The following is a 7,584-nucleotide window of genomic DNA, read 5'->3' on the forward strand; positions in this document are numbered from 1 at the left end:
TTGTGAAGGAATATGCCGAGTGGCAAGGACCCCGTGAGCAATTAACTCACGAACAAAATGGCAGTCAATTTCTATGGGGTGAGTGCGAGCATGGAAGACCAGATTTGCAGCCATTTGAAGAGCAGAGACATTATCGACATAAATGCATGGTGAAGTATAAAGAGGAAGACCAATCTCAAGAAACAAATAGCAGAACCACCGTAGTTCAGCTGATATGGTGGCAAGAGCATGATATTCAACTTCAGAGCTTGAGCGAGACACTGTGGATTGCTTTTTAGCAGTCCGAGTTAGAAGGTTTGGGCTAAGGAAAATGCACGCACCACTAGTGGATCGACGATCATCAACAGAACCAGCCCAATCAGCATCGGAGAATCCACGAAGAGAGAAGTCCATTGAGGAACGGAAGAGGAGAGCATGCGCAACGGTGCCCTTGATAATATAGCGATAAATGTGCTTGACTGCTTGAAGATGAGTGGTTTATGGATTGTGCATGTATTGACAAACTGACAGCATCAGTAATGTCGGGGTGTGAGAGAGTAAGATATTGGAGCCCACAAACCATACTACACAATGTCTCTGGTTCAGAAATTGGATCACCATCATGTGCAGATAAACGTGTAGAGGAGAGGAATGGAGTGGGACTTGGCTTGCAAAGATCGATCTTAAATTTTTTTAACAAATCAGAAGCATAATGAGACTGTGAGAGAGAGAGAGAGAGAGAGAGAGAGAGAGAGAGAGAGAGAGAGAGAGAGAGAGAGGTGACTGCCATTGCGGATGACCTCCATACCAAGAAAATAATTAAGATCCCCCAACTTCCAACTGGCAAAAAGGTGGCACATAATGTATCAATGAACTGATGAACAGCAGCAGAATTAGAGCCTGTAACAATCAGATCGTCAACATATACAAGCACATATAAAGAATATGTGGAAGAGTGATAAATATACAAAGATGCATCTGGTCTGCTGTGGAAGAACCCTTGGCTATGCAAAAAGGACTTTAAGCGTTGAAACCATGCACGTGGAGCTTGTTTAAGACCATACAGTGCCTTGTGAAGACGACAACATGCTTAGGGTGTTGGGAATCAACAAAACCAAGTGGTTGTTTCATGTAGACCTCTTCAAGGAAGATTCCATTCAAGAAGGCATTACAAATATCGAGTTGATGTAAAGTCCAATTTTTGCAAATAGCCAAGGCAAGGATCATACGAATAGTCCTTGATTGGACAATGGGACTAAAAGTTTCTTTGTAATCAAGACCTGCTTGTTGGTTGTAACCCTTGGCGACAAGACGTACTTTGTGTCGATCAAAAGAACTATCCACTTTGCGTTTCACCCGAAAGTTCTTTGTCTGCTTGATTTGCTGGGCCTGTAGTAATCTCTTTAAGGTTAAACTTGATCCTCAAGTAGCGACTGAGACTCATATCGGGTTTAAGCGAAAGTGATCCTATGTTCCGAAAGAGGGTTCGACGTCTAAGGCAAAGGGAGATTGGGTTATGCATGAGTTTTGACTTGACGAGCGCTTTCTGGACAAGAATAGCAAAGTAATTAAGTAATATTAAATACATGCATAATTTTCAGTCTTAAATACTATATGATTTCTTGGAGTCTTACTTATTTCTTCTTTGATTTAATTCCCAGACTTATCCTTCTTGTGCATTGTCATTGTTTATCCTTTTTTTTTTTTAATTTTTTTAAATCCTTGTCATGCATGTTCAACATTGAGTGTTTGGTTTTGCTTGGGTTCCATCTTTCGCCTTAATTAGTTTCTATTTTAACAGGGTTTATTTATTTTTAATACTACTTATGAATGCTGTACGTAACTTTTTTATCAGGGCTTTCATGAATTAGAATCACCGTTGAATATTGTTCTTCTTCGTATGAATTAATATATTCATATATATACACACATATACATAGACTACTTAGCAATCTTGGTTCTTAAAACTTATTTGTTTATCACAAATCCAAGCGGCTATCCGCCTCCTAGAAAGATTTCAACTATTGCTAACTATAAATGCTAAATATCCTTAGATCCAAAGTCCAAAAGAATAATTTACGATCTAAGACCAACTCCAACCATAATCTAAAATTCCCCTTCCCCCCTCCCCCCCCAAAACCCACTCCAACCCATGACCTAAAATAAACCTAAAACTTAAAACCCAAATGGGGGCTAAATTCCGGTCACATTTTAAGCCACAAAGTAAAATGGGCCCCACATTTCTGCTGAAGAAAAGCAACCCCACGCGGGGGTGTTCCCCCAACTTTCAATGCAAAAAGTAGTTGTTGGCTACTTTATATCATCAGCCCAATGCAAAAAATAGCCGTTGGCTACTTTATATCATCCAAGTTCAATTTTTTTTTTTTTAGTTTTTTATGTATATATATTGAATCAAACGGCTTAGATCGAAAACCAAGTTCGTCTCTTAACTCAGTTTAGACATCAGGTTTTGTTTACTTTGATGTCTGATGATATGTGTAATTTTGCTCTACAATCAATTGCCTTTTGCATCTCATCTGGCCTGACATATTCCCTATTGGCAGATTAAAATTGAAGGCGCTTTACATGTATTCCGCTGGATTCTACATCTACTCCACCTTTGCTCTGGTGTTTTGGGAACAAGGCGTTCTGACTTTGTAGTGTCAATGTCTCATCATTTAGCAACTACGATTTTAATTGTGGCGTCTTACATATTCAAGTTAGTTTTAAAGCATGTCAACTTGCTTCTTCGCTTTTTTGTTATGCAGGCTAGCCTCTATCTTTTCTTGTGTCTTAATTATCTGTTTTGCCCCTCTGCAGGTTTTCTCGAGTAGGCTCGGTCATTTTAGCTCTCCATGAAGGATCTGATGTGTTTTTAGAAATTGCGAAGTTGTCAAAATATTGTGGCTTTGAAATGCTTGCCGGCATTGCTTTTGTTAGTTTTGTTCTCTCTTGGACGGTACTACGTCTTATTTACTTTCCATTCTGGATAATATGGAGTACCAGGTTAGTTAAATGTGCAGAGAGAATTTTTCTGTTTTCCTTTCGGCGTTTACATTGGCATAGAGAATATATCATATACTTATTGAATTTCCTTGTTAAATTGGATTACCAGCACGAAACCATGACAGCAATTGGCCGGAAAAAAAAATGATTCCAGGGTTTTAGGGATTTGTCCGTTTTCAAACTAATGTCATATGTTTTAACCTGCTCACGCTACCTTTCATGTTTACCGCAGATTCTGAAGGTGAGGATGATGAACACGAGGATTGACAGTAAAAAGACACAGTTCGAACTCAAGTGAGGTGCCTATGTATTCTTTAGACTACACAAAAGATTGTCAAACAATTTTTATGAGATCCACATCATGTCCTTCAAACAGGCAGGCGAATCTGTTCGTCCATTTTTTTCGTATTCACACGAGCAACCTTGTATGTTGTGATTCTTAAAGAAATGTGCTTATAGAGAGGCATTGAGCCTGTGGAAAATTGAAAATGTGTATGTATTGTTGATATCTGTAAACAGTTAAGTGAATCGAAGATGTAGGATGAAAAACCACCGTAGCGTTCTATCTCCGTAGGTCGTAAAAACCGTTTATGATAAAATTAGTATCGTTCGAGTTGTAGTTGTACTATGAACGAGTTCTTGGTTTAGTCGTATTTATCTTCACAATAATTGAAGACGTTCCAAGATGGCAAAAGAGTATGTTAGAAGTCGTAATTGGACCTTTGATGAAGATATTGCTTTATGTTTGGCATGAATTTCTGTTAGTGAAGATGGTGCCGTTGGCACCAATCAAAATAGAAAGGATTTGTGGGGTAAAATCGTTTATGTGATTTATTAATTGTCTTTTCTTTTTTGTTTAAGTTGATGTGGTTTATCATGATTTTCATGTATTGATTTAGTGATTTTTCAAAATTATCGGAATTTGAATATTTTTATGTTAAAATATTCATAAAATTAATTTAGGATAGTCTACATAATTTTTTTTTAAAAGTTAATTTTAAAAAAATTAGCCTTAATTCATTTTTTGATTATCTGGGGTTAAAATTTTAGGCTAAAAGGGTTGGAGTAGAAAAGTTGTTTCTGGGCTAAAACCTAAATTTTCTGGGCTAAATATTTTTAGGTTTTAGGTCAAGATTGGAGATGGTCTAAATTCTTCATATATATCATCTTAATTAATCAAGTTATCTTTTAAAAAGTTTCTCAATTGAATATTGATTAATTTATTTGTATTTTCTCCATAACCAGTGGATTAAGAACTATTTCAATCATTCTTTGTGTGGCAATGAGAGGGATTAATTGTGGGGGATTGATTCAAATGCTTTATTATATGTTGATTAAAGTAAAAAACAGTTCCCTAATCTTGTACGTGCGTTTTCTGTTTGCAGGCAAACTATGTTCTTTGTCGTGTAATAAATAAACAAAAGTTACAACCAAGGAGGCAGCCGAGACTGATCAGAGGGAATGTCAACCAGGAGATCAAATCCAATATTGTCAGTGAAGTACTATACCATGAGGAGCAGAACGATGATGAGGAGGAGGTGGATGTTGGCAGTGAAATCTTAAAGCTTTTAGACCAAGACTAGGGCACTAATGATCAGCAGAACTATGATTTCAAGTGACTAAAGTTGAAAATTTTGTGAAACAGAACATATCACTTTTGTTAATTATTTTTCAGCGGGTATTGGCCTAGTTCCCCTCTTTGTTTTACTTTTTTTTTTTCTTCATATTATTAATAAAACTAGTAGAGTGGGGACGACGGCGCCGCGGGGGGTGGTGGTATTTGGACGCGACGGTCATTTCCCATTTGGGAGAGAGTTGGTGCCTCTCACACGACTATCAACGAAGAGCTAATCTCACCTAATCCTTCTTTGAAAAAAAATTAACTGAATGAGATCGGCACAATTGAATTATATATGTGAACATATTTCAAGAGTATTTAGTCAAAGAATTTGAATTACTAGCTACCACCTATTTCTCTCGAATATTTTTAAAATTCCAGGTAGAAAAAAAAAAGAAAAAAAGAAAAAAAAGATAGAGGGTAGCCGGAAACTGGGGGGATAAAACCCAATTTCTAGGACCGAAATGTTCTTCAAAAAGTCATACAGCGCCTGACATATGACTTTTTATGCCAACTTTTGTAACTGAAACCACTATTTTTCTCTTTGATTTTAAAAGTTAATAAATCAATTTGGAAAAAAATAATAATAAAAAAGGGGTTAAGGATCAAAACCATAAAACGCCACCAAAATTTACAAACTTCAATGCCAAACACAATGTTTATTTTTGTTTTCGTTACGACATCAACATTATTGGACCATCTTGTTCCCATTGTGAAAACAAAGAAAACTAATGCAACAGAGTCTAGTATACGCTTTGCGTCTATCTCTCTCCTCATTTGATGTGTAATATTAAGAAAGAAATAGCGACAAAGAAGCATACAACTCACTGCACCAAAGTCTCTCTCCATTTTTTTAGGCTGAAGCAAACCTATCAAACCACATGAGAAATGCTAGAGCAGCATCTCTTGCTTTCTCTGGTGGGGGAGTTGTTGGGATCAGTGTCTCGTACTCAACTTGCCATTTTGCAGTGCACATCTCTTCGTCTTTTCCTTTTTCTTGGGCAGGAAGGAATGAGAAGGTGACAATGTATGGATCGTACATTTTCTGCAGTTCACCTCCAATGACGCGATAGGTCACAGACCGACCGTTCTCTACCTTCTCTATCTTCTCCACTGATTCTTTTACATAGTTGCGCACAGCTACGGTGTTTAAGACATGAATATTATCGTAAGTTATTGCTGTGGTCTCACACATGAATCGTAAAAGTGTTTTATGACAACAGAAAATGTTTTTTTTATTACGTTGAACAGAAAAACTTAATAGCACTTATGGATCTTAAATTAAAACGCTTTTTGAAAACATGTGTTGTGTTATTCTTCACATGAAGCTCTTTCTAGTTCTTTCGTATGGAACGCTTCCAAGTTCTTTGTCATCAAGCACTTGAATTTTTAACAAAATTTTCTACAAGTTATAATAACAAAACTTTTAGCAAAATAACTTGAGCAGAACTGTTTCTTATAAAATCATAAACAAGCCCTAACTCGCTAATAGGTTATCAATATAATATTTACATGCTATTCAAGTTATTTACTTGACTGACGATAGCCAATTCTACCGTATATATTTTTCTCTTTTCTTATCAATAAAACAGGAGATTCGAACTTTAAACCTCTTCGAACATTGGGAAAGAAGAGAAGAGAGGCTAGAGAGTTACCAGGACCGAGTTTGAAGAGTCTGAGACTTCCCGGGTGACCGTCGCCTTCAATGTATTCAGCACTTGTAAGCATTTCAGGGTTTATTTTGCTAATGATCTCATTGTCTCTGTACATTTCCCATGCTTTCTCTGCAGGGATATTGAGTTTTACCTCTCCTTCCATGCTTCTCATCTCCTCTCTCTCTCTCTCTCTCTCTCTCTCTCTCTCTCTCTCTCTCTCTCTCTCTCTCTCTCTCTCTCTCTCTCTGAAGTGTAAAACATGCATACTCGCAATACACATCCGATACTTATATATACACACACATCTATAAAATACAAATGAATTGAAGTGTAATATTCATGTCCAATATCTATAAAGGAAAATGCTCAGGAGACCATATTTTTGTGCATGCCACATCTTTGATGTATTATCTCATTTGGCAAATGATGTGTACATGCCATGTCAATTAATAAATTTATCTGATTAAATGTTGATTGTATGGATTACTTGTCACATAAAATGGTACACAAATACGATATACATATGTGATCTCTCTAGCATTACTCATCTATAAAATATACAAATTAGAGGGAATCCACAGGAGTTAATTCAGCCATTAAAAGTTGATGCCAATCTCTCAAATCACACATTAACATGCATATATATACTTTCAAAGGGCAAGATAATTCATAGATGAGAGGCCAACTAGGTTAGCTCCTATAAAAAGTAGATGCCAATCTCTCCATATTTTCATATGTTATGTAATATTTGATGTCATATGCTTTGTGACTTGGTAAATAAAACAAGATTCGTTAATTTACTAATGGAGCGATAATATGCTCCCACACTAATGCTAATCTTCAACTAATTAATGGTTTGACGTCCTCATTCCAGAGATTAAAATATTGTTTCGTTGTGCGGCTTGGTTAGGAGAGAATTTTTCATGTGACTAGAACACTAATCGGTACATCACATGTCAAAATGCATGTGGAGAGAATTTCTTTTTCAAGTGTTCCTTCACTTTTATTATGACATATGGTGTACTGGCCCGTATTCTTAGTACACTAAAAAACTCTTTTTGGTTAGGCCTCGAGCAGACTTGGAAACGGATCAACCTTGATCTGTTTATAATCAAATCAGCGGATCCGGATTGTATTCAAACCATGGGATCAAACTTGTCAATCCATAAGCATCAAATTGGGATCGGATCCTTATCATCTAATTTAAGGCTAAAACAGATTAAAGTATAATTAGTAACTTCATAGTTAAGGTTTTAGAAGCAAGGCAGCTTCCCTTTCCAAATGTTTGCTAGCAAAGAGTAACAAATTACCCAATTTGTAAAGAAC

General features: G+C 36.5%; 2 long non-coding RNA genes across 2 annotated transcripts; one reads left to right on the forward strand and one right to left on the reverse strand.

Annotated features, from left to right (window-relative positions):
• The first annotated feature begins 2,410 nt into the window (after positions 1 to 2,410).
• On the forward strand, positions 2,411 to 3,443 carry LOC114826775 (uncharacterized). Its single transcript, XR_011571382.1, has 3 exons — positions 2,411 to 2,698; positions 2,800 to 2,985; positions 3,218 to 3,443. It is a non-coding gene; the product is annotated as an uncharacterized lncRNA (long non-coding RNA).
• A 1,790-nt stretch (positions 3,444 to 5,233) lies between these two features.
• LOC103424965 (uncharacterized) lies at positions 5,234 to 7,077 on the reverse strand. The gene is made up of 2 exons (XR_011584090.1): positions 6,259 to 7,077; positions 5,234 to 5,743 (listed from the first exon to the last, which is right to left on the reverse strand). It is a non-coding gene; the product is annotated as an uncharacterized lncRNA (long non-coding RNA).
• Positions 7,078 to 7,584: the final 507 nt, after the last annotated feature.

Source organism: Malus domestica, chromosome 09 (genome assembly GCF_042453785.1).
Source record: "Malus domestica chromosome 09, GDT2T_hap1".
Lineage (NCBI taxonomy): Eukaryota > Viridiplantae > Streptophyta > Magnoliopsida > Rosales > Rosaceae > Malus > Malus domestica.